Source organism: Lutra lutra, chromosome 1, assembly GCF_902655055.1.
Source record: "Lutra lutra chromosome 1, mLutLut1.2, whole genome shotgun sequence".
NCBI classification, from domain to species: Eukaryota; Metazoa; Chordata; class Mammalia; order Carnivora; family Mustelidae; genus Lutra; species Lutra lutra.
In genome coordinates, this window is record NC_062278.1 from 78,757,887 (window position 1) to 78,772,834 (window position 14,948).

General features: G+C 40.0%; 1 long non-coding RNA gene across 1 annotated transcript; it reads left to right on the forward strand.

Moving 5' to 3' along the window:
* The first annotated feature begins 6,166 nt into the window (after positions 1 to 6,166).
* Positions 6,167 to 14,488, forward strand: LOC125098945 (uncharacterized). The gene is made up of 3 exons (XR_007126985.1): positions 6,167 to 6,263; positions 8,494 to 8,530; positions 14,362 to 14,488. It is a non-coding gene; the product is annotated as an uncharacterized LOC125098945 (long non-coding RNA).
* The last annotated feature ends 460 nt before the right edge of the window (positions 14,489 to 14,948 follow it).

The following is a 14,948-nucleotide window of genomic DNA, read 5'->3' on the forward strand; positions in this document are numbered from 1 at the left end:
ATCTATTTTTAGTTGATTACTAAAGAGTTTGCAACATGCACAGAAAATCCTTCAAGCATTCCCATTATCTATTTCCCAAGCACCAATAGCAGACCCTCTAGCGCCAGATGTACAGACTTCAAGGCTACTCAAGACATAGTTTATGTAAGCACAGCACAATCTTACAGTGGTGGAGTCTATGGCCTGTGCAAGGACAGCAAGGACCAGCCAAGAATTTATGACCCCAACCAAATCATTTCTATCTGACTAGCAAACATGTAGGAAGTCACATAGGTGAGCGCACAACACATAGCACAGACCCTTTCTCAGTGCTACTCGACTTTATCGACCTAAGCCTTTTGTTCGGCTATTCAGCCTTTAAAGGAGGCACAAGTCAGGGCCTGGTTTGGTCCTCGTCTCAAGCCTTACCGTGGCCTCCCACAGAGGTGCGAGCTCTGCTATGCCTAGGCTTCTGTTAATTATATAGTAATCATAGTTTTTTATCATGGAAATTTTGTCCTATCTGCTATCTTCCACTCAGTAGATTTAGAGAAGTAAGGATGCATTGAAAATATAGCTGGTGTTTAAAGCTGTCAATCAAAAATTACACCTGGATCCCACGTCTCTTACTGATTTGACTTGTGAGCATTTAGTTAGCACTATGCTCTCTCCCATCTGTAGGATGATTCTCACAGCAGCTGTGTGAGAGAGAAGATTGACCCAATCACCTCCAGTAAAACCTGGAACAGGTATTCTAAACCCTAGGCCAGAGATTTTTCAACTTTGGCTAATTACGGGGGATTTTTTAAAATTCAGAAATTCTAATTCAAGTAATGTCCTTCTTTTAAAAGATCCCCCATGACTTTAATATTTTGCCAGGGTTGAGAACTTCTGTCTTAATGAAAATATCTCCATTTTAATTCTACCAATTTTAATAAGCCTTATATCGTACATTTATGCTGACTCATAGATCTTATGAATGGTCTTATAGTTTTAAAAATTAAATCACTGGAGAAAGAAAACTGTGGCATTTGATAGTCTATAATAAAAGCCCAATTCCCCATTCATAAACTAGAGTTTTTGCACTGAGGTGGGGTACATGGTTAAATTTGAAGTTTAACTACGTAGAGGGTCTTTCAAGAGTAGATTGGTAACAACACTTTTATTTCTCAATTATGTCCTTCCTTGTCATAAAGTCGATGGGATAATATTATAAGTTTAGCTGGCCTCAAGAGAATAATTTAATCACTTGTTACTGACCAGGGTTCAGCCAGAGAAGCAAATGTTCTATAAGGCAGTCTTCACTCTCAGACTATGGACACTCTCCATTTGGAGTATAAATTGGATGAACCTCTTAAAGCTCAGGTGGGCAGAGACATAATTGATATCTGGGGCTTTCACTGGAGATTGCACCAACATAAGCTGAGAAAGATACATTTAAATCTAGTCTCTCTATAGATGGAAAGAAAATATTGAAAAAGAGACCCTTTGGGTAGTTTCGGAGGTTCGGAGGAGAGTGGGTTGAGAAATATGAGTACTCCTGGCAAGATAGCTCTAGATCTTCCCTAAAAGTATGAGAATCCTATTTTAAGGATGGGAGAAATTATTAATGGTATATGACATAGTGTACTGATGCCCAGTACATAGACTATAGACGCAGTTGGTATTGCTTTAGAAATACTGCTCCCTTGTGCTGAAAGTGATGCATGACTTCAGTCAGAGCCAGTCAGAAGGCACAGTTTGGCTTCACTATGGCAGAGGATGTTTACACAAAATGTAACTCCTTCCCCTAAGAAAAATACCACCCAGCAAGTCAGCCTATCTAGAAAAGCCACCACAGCATATAATCAGTATGCATTGATTTTCTGCCTTTAGTACCAGAAAGACAAAATCTGGACAATGTTTTCTAAGCTATGAACCACATAGCTATGAACCACAATTGCTATGCCCAGGAAATCCAACTTGATATTTCCCATTCCATTCAAGGGAGGTGTTTTTGTTTCTTTGTTTAATTTTGTCAATTAATCTGGGAGTATTTTTTAACTTGGTGAAGATGTAAACATCCTTGTTGTTCCCAAAGAGATCCACAAATAAAGAGATTTAATAAAATTTCATTAATCATATGAGGAACTCTCCAAAAGGGCAAAAAGACAATTGATTTCCAAGTTAAGACATCCAATGTCACTAAGAACGTTGCTACTGGATTCCTTCTCCATCTACCTCTCATTATGGATTGCTTCTCCTACACTGAAGGAGAAACTAAAAAAGACTTGTCTAATGGTTCTCATATTGGTTCATCATAGCATTGAGAGAGAAAAAAAATTTCAAGATGCCCTGTGCAAAGCCTTGCCACAGAGTTGAGTTTTGGATAGACGTAAAATAATTAATGGGTAGAATTGAATCCCATGTCTGAAAGTACATGAGTTGTAATTTCATCCAATATATTCAGTACAGCCAGAAACTGAGAGATGAGGGGTGGATCTGTTTAAGGGGATCTTAAAAGCAACCTATCAATCACTAGGCTTCAGGGAAGAAGTTCCACAGCCCCACTCTCAAAGACAAGCTCAGGAAGCACACACAAAACCCACGACAAAACTTGATTATCACTCATCTAACTTTGGAAAATTGTCTACTTGTGCTACCCAGTTTCTAACTGTGGGCTCCCCAGGACTGTGGGGCTATCTTAATAATTTGCATATCAGTACAACTTATTCCTACACAAAGGAAATGCTCAAAATATTTGTTGAGTATTTCTTCTTTCCTACTGATGAAGGCATTACTATCTTTACTGAGTTAGAACTATGTAAAATGTTTCTCAGATAAATAGTTTCAAAATCTCCAGTTTTGAGCAAAATGTCATTACAAATGATGTGGCTGGGATTTTTTTTTGGCATTTTTTCCGCCTCTGTTTCTGCTGAGCTCCCTCAGCAGAAAGTCAGAACAAAACAGCAGAAGGCAAGAACTTGTAGTTTCCAAAGCAAGGCTGAATGCTCTATCTAGAACCGGCACAGGAGGGGCCGAAAACTGAACTGTTGACCCTGAGCTTCCCACCCACCTTAGCAGTATCAAAGAATTGAGGTCCAGAAAGTCAGGGAATTAGAGGGACTGATAGGTTGACAATTATCTGGAGGAAGAGGGGCTTTCTGGAGTAAACAGAGAGCCTGTTTGGGATCCCTGTATGGGATCACTGTTGTTTAGAAACACAGTAGAACTGTCCTGCTCATGCCTGAAAAGAAATCTCCAGGGAGAGCTTGGCTGAGATGGCTCATGGCAGTAGCCGGGAGATTTACAGTAGCTGTACTCCCCAAAAGTGCTTGTTTTTCTGGAGCAAAAGAACCCACAGAAGGCATTGGTTTGGAGTCTTTATTCATGGGATCCTGCCCAAGGGGGTTTCTGCCAGAGAGAGTTTAAGGGGAGATTATAAATTATCAGCTAAAGGAGAGGCAACTACCTTGCAACAGGTCTGCAGTCTGGAGGGATTCAGTCAATACTGGCTTTGTAAATTTTGGGTTCCAATGAAAAATGAAAATGCAGGGTCTCTTATTTAAAAATTATTACAAATTTTAAGGTGGTAATGACACAGCATTAAACCGAGCACAAGGCTTCTCTAAGCATGTGGTCTGGAGATCTACACAGGTCTCACATCCATGAAGCTGGCAGTTCAAATAGTATAATCAAACAGTTCCTAAAACCTCCCAAAAGCTGCTTCAAGAGAAAGAGGCAGATTTAAACTTCTACCACAGGTGGAGATAAACAATGTCAGATTACAGAGATATTAATGAAAGAACACGTCTCCTGCTCTTTACCTCTCTTCCAACCCTCCAGGAGTCAGAGGCTACGTTGTGAATGGGAAGATGAGTGGAAATGAGGAGTCGAGAGGGAAATAGCCTTGAATGTTTGTGACTACCTCACCACTTTTCCCCAGGCTTCCAGTGGGAGGCAGAAAAAAACAAAGGGAGAAATTCAAGTTTGGGAATTTTAAGTATTATACAAGACACACATTTGAATCACTGAAATTAGATACTTGGAGGGAGGAGATAAAAGTAACTGGAAAATCTCTTTTAACGTCTGAGAAATTATGGGACTTGCCCAAGATGTTATCTAAGTGGTGATGAAAAGAAGCATACCGACATAGAGGGTTTGCAGGGCAGTGATGGGAAAAAATAAAGGCACTTTATGAACATACCCACCCCCAAATTCTGTTTGTTTACTGGAATGCTTGCAACGGTATTTATTTCCTCAACCATCTGTTGAGTAAACATACACACACTTGCACAAACATGCATGCCCACATACATAGACAGACATTAGGATACACTTACATGAACCTAAAGGATGATTTGAGGAGAAGAAATTGAACTTGTGACTTAATGAAGTGATGTTTCATAATTAAATGTTATAAGCCCCAGCAAAAATAGAGCTAATAAAACAAACAAAAAGAATATGTACATTTAAAATATTTTTGTTGTTGTTCTACTTACATGAGGGAAACTCCCTCATTGAGGTGGGGGATAATAACTCTAGACCAAGTAGACATACAAAAAAGTATTGCATGTCTTTGCCAAGTGTTTAAAGTTGTAATTAAATTGACTGCTGTATACAGACAAGAAATGTGCTTCTACTGCCCTCAAGTGGTTGTAATTCATCACTGCAGTATTTCTATTTCAAAACTGAAGTTTTCTCTCACAATCACATCTTAGGATGTGATTGTGAGACATCTGAAAAAAAAATGATCTTTAATTTTCAAATACTTTCTAAATAATCAAATAATAAAGGGGACCAAGTAGCTTTATGTAGTTGCACTGAAATATTTCCACCCTAGAGATTTGCAAAATTGTTAGTTTTGTCTTCTTTTTAAATTTATCTGTAAATTCTAAGTCACTGGGTAGGGAAAGGGCTTGGCGATAATTTTACAAATTAAACACTGAAAACAGTCCCATTTCATACAAATATTTAGAGAGTATATGGTCTGACCTCTTCCAAGCCCTGTTTGCCGCTTTTTTTTTTTTTTTTTTTTTTATTTGACAGAGAGAGATCACAAGTAGGCAGAGAGGCAGGCAGAGAGAGAGGAAGGGAAGCAGGCTCCCTGCTGAGCAGAGAGCCCAATATGGGGCTCGATCCCAGGACCCTGGGATCATGACCTGAGCTGAAGGCAGAGGCTTTAAGCCACTGAGCCACCCAGGAACCCCTGCCACTTTCCCTTCTACCTCATAAGAAGCTCACCTTACCCTCCTCTTTGACTGCTGGGTCTTTGTAGAACTGGCTGGTTGATCCACCATTTGGTGCCTTGGCTCCTCCTTGGCTGTTTCGGAGGTTGTCAGCCTCCTGAGTCTCAGCCATGCTCTTCACCACCAAACCTGGCCAAAGGGGTTCCCTGGACCTTTGGCTCCTGGCATTTATCCTCAAGTATGGCAGGGCTACTCGGAGTCTGCTGGTTCTTAGCAGCATTCTTCATATGCCCCCTAAGGAAGCAGAGAAATGTCTAGATGCCCTCAAACACAAGAGCGCCTGTGTTGATGCAAGAGATCTATCTTGAGCCCTCTTTTTTTTTAAAGATTTTATTTATTTATTTACTTATTAATTTTAATTTTTATTGTGTTGTGTTAGTCATAAAATACATCATTAGTTTTTGATGCACTTTCTAAGATTCTTCTTTAGATTTATTTATTTATTTATTTTGGAGAGAGAGACAGAGTGCAAAAGGGAGGGGCAAAGGGAGAGGGAGAGAGAATCTCAAGCTGACTCCCCACCAAGCACAGAGCCCGAAAAAGCGCTTGCTCACATGACCTGGAGATCATGACCTGAGCCAAAATCAAGAGTTCGAGGGTTAACCGACTGAGCCACCCAGGTGCCTCTCTTTTGTGTGAGATCTCCTCTTCCTCAAATTTCAGCTGCATCAGAATCTCCTGGAAGACTTACAAAACACCAATGTCTGAAAAAATATCACAGATGTCTGCCATCCCTCCCACCCCCGCTTGTTCTCTCCCTCTCCCCTCATTCAGTAGGTCTAACAGGTTTCCAGATGATCATAATGCTTCTGGTCCCAGCACTCTTTATGAACTGTTCACCTAAACCAGTACTCCTCCAAGCTATTCATGTGAACGTCCCCTACTTATCCACGGTTTTGGCATCCGCAGTTTCGAGAGTCAGTCTCCAGAAACAGGTGATTCTCCTTCTGACGAATCAGCAGAAGGTCAGTCCCAGCGTCACGCTGCCTGCGTCATTCCCTCTCTTTATCTCCTCACGTAGGCGTTTGATCGTCTCACATCATCTCAAGAAGAATGGTGAGTAAACACAATAAGGAATTTAGAGAGGGAGTTCCCGAGTATGTATGTGGTGGGACAAACGTGGTATAGGTGCATTTCAGTACTATCCGAAATGTCAGGTGTCCCCTGGGGTTCTTGGAAAGTATCCTCCATGGATAAGGGAGAGACTACCCTCAAAAAACAGTAAAGTTATACTTCACACGGGGTAAACTTAAGGGATAAACCTTTGTTAGGGAGAATGCGCTGGATGTTTTTTGTTTGTTTGTTTGTGAGAATGAGGAAGAGAACGTGGCAAGGTGTGTGTGGCTGAGGCAGACGGACAGGAAGAGACAAAGTCTTCAGCGTGCTCCATGCTCAGCATGTTGCCCAGTGCCTCAAACCTCGATCTCATGACCCCGAGATGACCTGACCCAAAATCAAGAGTCCGGTGCTCAAGAGATGGAGCCACTCACGCGCTCCATGCTCTGGGTGGATTTTATCTTGCTTGGTCTACCCCTCCCCCTGCCTTGGGTGAGCTGTCCTACATCTTTATGAGAACCTGGTAGGGGGCTCCTAGAGGTGAAACCATGAAATGTTGGGACCTCTCTTAAGACTACAGCTCCCAGGACTTTCTCACTCTCAGCTAGTCCACATTCACCTTCCAGCGGTTTGCAAAGATTAGCATTTTGGTATTATGGCTGTAGTGGCTTCTGCTTCAGGTAAGATGCCAGGCTGAGACTCTCTGGATTAGCCTGTGTATTATTTTCTTATTGGTACTGTAACAGGTTACCCCAAACTTGATGTCTTAAAACAATAAAAATTTATTATCTTATGGTTCTGGAAGTCAGAAGTTTGTATGGGTCTCATTGGGCTGGTTGGAAGGATGACATTTCTTGGGGAAGTTCCATGGTACAATCTTTCTCTGCGTCTTTTCCACTTCCTGAAGCCCACTTGCATTCCTGATGGTGAATTCAATTCCCCATCTTCCAACCAATTAACATAGGGCAGGGGACTTTACACACTGCCACCTTTATGATTCTCTTCTGTCTCGCTCTCCCATTTCTGAGGTACTTTTGTGATTGCATTAGGCCTAATCAGTAATTTCTGTATTTTAATATTAGTTGATTATTGACCATAGTTCCATCTAATATCTTAATTTCCTTTTGCTGTGTAAAGTAACATATTCACAAGTTCCAGGAATTAGGATGTGGACTTCTTTGGGTAGCTGTTATTCTGCCTGTCACCACCTGTCTCTCTCAGATTTCAGGGGTGGTTTGCCCTCCAACCCGAGTCCCTAATGGGTCCAAGAACAGTTGCTAATTTTCTGTTTGTTCAGTGTTCTCTTCTTCAAGGACAGTAGTAAACTCTTCTAAATTGGGATTAACACTGGAGACTCTTCTAAACTCTTTACATGTTGGGGTTAACACTGAAAGTAGTGAAGACTTATTCATACGAGGTCTAGAGTTTTTAAAAACCACTAACTGATTCTCTTACATCATTTGTCTTCAGCATTAGATACACAGATTTTAAGAGAGAGGATGTGGAAGGAAGTTAATCTCTCTGTTATAACCACTTTGCTTTAAATTTGAAGAATTTAGAGCAAAAGACATAATACCAAGATTTACATTTCATAGGGAGGGCTCATATAGTCTTTTGAAAATAAGAGGATAGTTGTAGTACACACTGAGAAGACTATGATTGAATTATAATCTGAAAGCCATGCTTTGTATCATGTTTTATATAGTCTGCACTTCAAAATGTATATTCTATTGTAATTAATTAAGTTAGTCTGGAAAATTCTTTTTTAAACTTAGAGCACATCATTCTAGGGATTCTAGGGATTCTAGGGATATTTTAATATTCCCTAGGTATATATCACTTAAACTACTTTCCTACCATAGACAATGAGTATGTTTAAATATAACTCTAAAAGCCATGGGTTTAATCTGAATTTGTTAGGAACAGGAAAAAAAAGTTTAAAAATTACCCGCATACTGTGATTTTCTTAGACATCATTGTTGAAATGTACGTGCTGGAGAAGACAATTGCAAAATGACATACAAATATGCTAGGAGACACAACACAGTTTTGTTGCAATACAAAAGGCATTATTGCATTATTATGTATGCATTATTACCAGGATCCATAATTTGATGATAATTATGCTAACTTGTTCTCAAATCTTTTAGACTAACGTTGATATACTTTTTTCATTTCCCTCCAGCAAAACATCTCAAAATAAATTCTCCCCTTTTTTGTCTTTTTACAGTGTAACCACATAGCCAGCTGGGGACTTAGGAAATATGGTAAGTTGTGAGGCATCCAGCTCCTTACCAGAGAGGACTTCTCATCCCATTAAATCAAAGGGTGCACACTGGCAGCCTCAGATAAAGCTGGGTCTGCAGACACATTTTCCTCAGACCATATCTATTTTTAAAAATTAAATTAGTTTCCAACATTTAAAAATCAGAAGATTCAAGTTTTTAAATTTTGGATTTCCAGTTTTTATATTGGAAACATATTTCCATCCGTCAACAAAAGACTGATCTGAGGAGAAATTCTCTTCTTGGGAAGGGGTCCAGAGAGACGCAGGATGGCATGCCTCTTCAGTTGGCAGAATTCCTACCACTCTGTATTAAATTGTACTTGGTTTATGCATTAGTGTCCCCTGTAGGCATTTGAGTTTGCGCTGCCTGACACTCCTCTGCTATCCCAGTACTGGGTTCAGATCGCTAACATCATCTCTTTGTAGTGGCCATGAGAATGGAATTACATAGGAGGGACTATCCATAGAAATTCCAATGTGCATAAACAGCTGAATCTGTTAACCAGTGTTTGTAATCATTGGTATGCCCTAAAACTTGTAAACCACAGTTGAAAGGAAGTCTTGTAGCCAGATAATGTCTGACTCATTTTTTGTAGTATGACTAATTATACTATAAAAAGTATTTTTAAAATCCAGCTAGGATTCTTTGGGCTCATGAAACATAAAAATCACTCAAACTCAAATGGATCTAAAACTAAAAGTCAGGGGACGCCTGGGTGGCTCAGTGGGTTAAAGCCTCTGCCTTCGGCTCAGGTCATGATCCTAGGGTCCTGGGATGGAGCCCCGCATCGGGCTCTCTGCTCAACAGGGAGCCTGCTTCCTCCTCTCTCTCTACTTGTCTCTCTGCCTACTTGTGATCTCTGTCAAATAAATAAATAAAATCTTTAAAAAAAAAAAAAACCCTAAAAGAAAAAAAAAAAGCTAAAAAACTAGAAGTCAGGAGTGAGGGTTGGAATCTAGGAGAACATTTAAGAAACCAGTAGTGAGAGCAGCAGAATTAAAAGGCAGGCCAGGTGCTGATCACTCAGGGTTTGCATTCTCTTTCTCTCTGTAAGTGTTTCAGTTTCTTTATGCATTTCTTACAATGCCTATTTTTCACTCACCTTTCTTTCAGTTACTTTCTCCTTCCGATTGTAACCTTCAGCTGCCACACTGGGGCCACCCCAGCTCATGACCTTTATCAGTCACTATTGGTTGGTTCTCTGAGAAAGGCTCTGACTGGTCCAGCTCACTGTTGGAAACTGGCCACAGAAATCAGAAAACAACATGCAGTTTCTTGATTGGTAGCTTTTGGCTAGGACCCTGTCCTATCCAGTCAGTCATACCTAGTAGTGTGTTGACATTATTATAAACATCGTCACTGTCATCTCTTACCATCACAGTCAATATCACTGCTGACATTTATTTGATACTTACTAAGTGCCAGACAATCTCCTAAAAACTCTAGACATGATTCATTGAATCCCAATAACAATTGGGAGGCAGATACTATTTTGACCATATTTTATAGAGGAGGCCAGTGAGCATGGTTGTGCGTGTTCAGCAGGGACTTGAAGGCAAGGGCGGTTTCCCTTCCAACTAGCTGAGGGTGGGACAAGCAATAATAGACATGTCTAGAACAAACTATTTTCCCTTTGGGCTTGCAAAATAGGAGGTTCACAGAGAATTACAGGGTAATCCCTTCATTGAGAAATTACTAAAACTGGTTTGCAATTTGCTTTGTTTGCACAGTTGTGCATCTCTCTAAATGTTTTACAGGCTGGTACAGTCAGCATTTGAGACAGGGCAAATCCAGAGCCAGATTTTAAAGTATATAGAGTTTTTTGCTCCCATCACCCTTTCCATGCTCTCAGATTTCATGGAACTCCTTTCTTTCTACCCTCTTCCCCTTTCCTCAGTCTCTTCTGTTGCTAGGTGGATCCATTAGTTCCCTCTTCTAAAGATTTAATCTTACCCTCAGATTTATACCACACCATGAACATGGGACTTGACATGGTTGGGCAGTGGCCAGATTGGGGGCATGCTTAAGAATGAAAGTTTGCATGCAGTGGGAGGTAAGTCAGAGGCCAGAGCGAGCTTTGGGGTGAGTGAACATAGTGAGGTAAACCTTGCCAAGCGAATGATGTGCCAACTATCTTATAACCACACTCCCTTGGGTATTTTATAAATTCATTTATTTATACCACAGACAGACTTCTTGAACATAGCTACATGTTCATTGGACTACCGAAGACCACATGCCCCAGATTTTCTGTCACTGGGTGGTCTCAATAGGCCTCTGCTCCTTCCTTCCTAAAACAAATATTTATTGAGTCCTTACCATGTACCAGACACTTTTCAGGTGCTTGGGCTCCAGTGGTGAATAGAACAGTAATACTCCTTACCCCCAAGAAATTCACATAACAGGCAGAGACTGGCAATAAACAAAAAGTCAGCCTGGGATTTCTGTTGACAACATTTACGTGATGTACTCTTTGGACATCAAGTCAAGCCTGACCAAGGATTCCCCATTAAAACAAAAGTCACCTTGCAGCTTCTCTGTAAGCCTAGTGGGTAAGCGTCAAGTTAGCTCAAAATTCCCTCCTAAATACCAGCTTCCCCATGTTTTTCTGTGGATGAATTATGTTTCCTGGCCAACTTCCAACATTTTTTTACACTCTTAGTATCTTAATATTCTTCTTCTTATACCTTTTCTTCTTATCCTAACCAGCCTTCAGAAATAATCTAATGTCAGTCACGTATATTTTAATAGGAATTTAAATCATCATATCACCTTTCTTAGGCACACGGTCATCTTATTCTGTGTTTGAAAAGTTGAATGAGAGTGATGCTCCCTTAATACAAAAATTTGAAAAGTCAGGATAAAGATGCAGTGACTACCAGAGAAAAAGCCTGTCAAAATACACATCTCTTTTATTATATGTGAGCCTGGCCTTCATTCAGTGTTTCCTCTGGTTTTAATTAGAAGCGGAAGTACCTCACACCTTCTAAAAATGCTCAAGGGTGATGCAGAACTAAGTGTCTTTTCCTAATATTCCCAAGCTTAAACTTGCCAATTACAGCTGCTTGCCAGCTTTCTTTGTTAGTACAGTGTCAGCTTCCAGTAGAGGTGGCTCATGTGGCACTGTAGGTGGCCTCTTAGGGAGGAGACAGGCAGCTAGAAGTCCCTGACTGGTCTCACTAAAGGGACCTTCACTAGATAGGCAGAGGGTCCAAAATAAATTTAAGTAGTTGAAAAGAGCAGTGACTGCCATTGCCTCATGCGGAAGTTAAGGCAGAGTGCACCTATTTATTTCTGACAATTTAAGGCCTCATTAACTAGATACTGCTTAGGGCAATTTAATTGTGTCGAAAGAGAAAACACCCATCAATGCATTTATTAGGTGTATCCCTATTATTAGAACCTTTATATTTTATACTTTATATAGGGTGGAGACAAGACCTTGCTCTATAAATGATCAGGAAGGTGTTTCTTGTGTGTTTAAGTCAGACTAGAAAGTGTCCAGCCATGTACTAATGGCAACCCAGCCTCTAAAAATAAACTCTGTGTCTGTTACTTACAGTGCTGGCTTCATTGAGAATCTATTTTACATGGTTTTTCCATAGCCAGAAAAAAAGAGGTGTGGTTCTTACTGCAAACACTTTTTGAAAATCTATTTGATGATTTTGTAGGACCCATAAGACGTCTAAGGATTACTCATATTTCTGGCTTCAGAGTAACTGAAATGATCATAGTGATTGTTTTTTAACTCCCTACAGATGTTGGAAAATTACAAGTCTAGTGCTTCATAAAAATTTCACTCTACCTATGCCTGACTCCTTTATTTTAATGGATGGAATTCTTTAAAGCCCTGGATTATGCATGTTTGGTTTCTCTAGGCAATAATTAAGATTAACTAATTGTACAGAGCTCCAGAATATTGAAACTGAGTTGCTATATTTCATGAACTTCTATCAAAATAAAACAAGGGTTTTTTTTTTTTTTTTCTTTTTCTGCTTTTATTGCCTCCCTTTTCTCCTTATGTTCTATTGAAGGATGGATAGTAATGCTTCTGTTGAGGGGCTGGGGAGAATACGGCAAATTTTTCCCTGTTAAAACATTTTCTTATGATATCAGATTATATGAAGTAAGAAGTAATACAAGAAGAAGCGATAACAGCCCACCTCCCTGAGGTTTCCTTCCCACATTTTACACATGGGCAACTGGTGTGTAAGAAAGATGAAGTCATTGACGAAGGTGAAAAATCAGTTAGGAAAAGAACAAGGACTAGGAAGTATGTTCTCCAGACTTCTGGTCCAGTGCTCTTGCCACTTAGAAAGAACAATGGTGGGATGGAGACTTTTATGAGCATAACAGCAAATGATCAGATTTCTTTAGATCTTTACATGATGCATTGTTTATAGCAAAGCCTTCAGAAAACTTTCATAAAGGAGGAAGAACTGAGCCTACCAGTTAAAAAAGAAGTGGAGAGAGAAAGTTATTTCACTTTTAATATTTTGTTGATTATCTAGGGAAAATTCTGGAGAGGTTAGAATGGACAGCGAGCACTTATCAGCAGTTGATAAATTCAGCTGGCTCTCAAGACATTTCCTTACTAGTGAATGAAATCTGCACCAAAGCAAGCATACGAATCAGGTATTTCCAGACCCAGAAAGCAAAAGCTTCTCTATTCAAGCCATTTAACCATCAGAGTTCCTCCTTCGAACTAACCAGAATGACCCTGGATGAGTTAGATACAAAAGGAATTTCTCAAAAAGCTTGTGGGGGTACTCACAGAATTTGTAGCAAATTTTGAATATTAGGCTCAGAAAACAAGCAGGAACCAAGAAAGACTGAACACCAGGAACACAGCTAAAGTTACTCCTCAGGAAACACTGGGATAAAATTATGGCCACAGCTGCAGGATGCCAGATATTGCCCCACCCCCACTCCTACCCCCAATCTTGGACCTTTTCTGCCATTGGAACCATTGCCAGTGCTGACCCTGGAACTGTTGTCTCTGCTGTTTGTACCAGGACAATATCTCCTTTGTCCCTGCATCTTTGCATCCCTCACTCCAGAGTGGATTTACTGGTTGAGAATGTATGACTGGCGATGTCAATGTTATATGCTTTTATCCTAGCTGCTGCAACAGCAAGCACCTGCCATTTTTTCCTTTTCTGGATATTGAGGATAATAGATAATTCCTTACCACATTCCTTGCCCAGGAAGGAACGGTGTACACATAATAGGCAACCAGCATCACCAGTAACACCAGCTTAATAGATATCCAAGGCAAATTGTGTTAATATTATGCAGTTAGGATGGGAAAAGATGGCCAGTATTCAACAACATCTACATGATAAACACTTAAAATTATAAAGAAGAAAAGGAGCTGCATAACCCAATCAATGTGTAACAAAGAGTTGTCTCCCCTCCAATATCTAATTCAAGCCTTGCACTACCTGGTTCGATCACCTTAAATAGGGTTTGTTCTGGTAAAGCAAGGTAGATACAAGGGCACTGGGTAATCCAGGGCTGTATTTGTGCATCGTTAATATCATAACTGTTATATTTTCACTGATGTCATTTGCATCATCTGGCAGGCTTTGATTTCCAATGCCTAACTTGTTACTTCCTCTAACCTGAAACATTTTTTTTAACCCTCTGAAGATGAAGAAAAACAAACAAAATATGAAAAGGACTAAATATCTGGAAGTCAATTTCAGAGTAATTAATTATATAGAACGAAGTGCCTGGCTATGACATAATATGGAAGGGGGTCTTTTTTCTTTCTCCGATCTCTATTCATTTTTCATTGTTTGCTATAGGAATCTTGTGACTCTAGTAAAAATACAAGACCAGGAATCTTGTGATTCTATACTTTTATGGAAAGAACTTGATTTGGAAGACTGGACTCTAATTTCCTGTTTGCCCTAAATCCTAAAATCGTAAGTAGAGTTTACTTTAAAAGACAACTTACTGTGTGCTAAAGTGAGAAAAACAAAATCAGCCTTTTAATGATGATCCTTGACACTCAAGTCTTTAGAGAGGTAACCAACCTTGAAGTTACAGAGGGGACTTTCTTTATTAGGAAGCAAGGGGAATTCTTTTCACATAATCTGTAGTTTTTAGGGAGCTGACTTCTGGACAATGATGTATTTTATTTTATTTTATTTTATTTTTAAAGATTTTATTCATTTGACAGAGAGAGATCACAAGTAGGCAGAAAGGCAGGCAGAGAGGGAGAGAGAGAGAGAGAGGAGGAAGCAGGCTCCCTGCCTAGCAGAGGGCACGATGCGGGACTCTTGATCCCAGGACCCTGAGATCATGACCTGAGCTGAAGGCAGAAGCTTAACCCACTGAGCCACCCAGGCGCCTGACGTATTTTATAAATCATCTTTGGACCGTGTTAATT